The 385-nt window shown below is 62.3% G+C and overlaps 1 protein-coding gene across 1 annotated transcript in view; it reads right to left on the bottom strand.

Annotated features, from left to right (window-relative positions):
• The window catches only part of LOC104403855 (A disintegrin and metalloproteinase with thrombospondin motifs 7-like), a gene marked incomplete at both ends in the record, with an annotated part of 20,045 nt that overhangs the window by 6,752 nt on the left and 12,908 nt on the right, over nt 1-385 (bottom strand). The window lies entirely within an intron of this gene.

The following is a 385-nucleotide window of genomic DNA, read 5'->3' as shown; positions in this document are numbered from 1 at the left end:
CTTGGCCTGTCCCTCCATCCCTTGTCCAAAGCCCCTCTCCAGGTTTCCTGGAGCCCCTTTAGGCACTGGAGCTGCTCTAAGGTGTCCCCTTCAGGAGCCTTCTCTTCTCCAGCTGCCCCAGCCCAGCTCTCTCAGCCTGGCTTCAGAGCAGAGCTGCTCCAGCCCTCGCAGCAGCTCTGGTGCCTCCTCTGGTCTTGCTCCAACAGCTCCACGTCCCTTTTGTGCTGTTGCCCCAGAGCTGGATCAGGGCTGCAGGGGGGTCTCCCCAGAGCAGCTTTACAGGGTGATAAGGAGGTGTTGGGTTCCTCTCCTAAGCAGGGTCCCATGGAGGGGCCAGGCTCACTCACGTGGGGCTGCTGCACTGACTCTCTGCGCTCTGCCCGCC

Source organism: Nestor notabilis, unplaced genomic scaffold (assembly GCF_000696875.1).
Source record: "Nestor notabilis isolate BGI_N333 unplaced genomic scaffold, ASM69687v1 scaffold15133, whole genome shotgun sequence".
NCBI classification, from domain to species: Eukaryota; Metazoa; Chordata; class Aves; order Psittaciformes; family Psittacidae; genus Nestor; species Nestor notabilis.
This window is presented reverse-complemented; position numbering and strand designations above follow the sequence as displayed.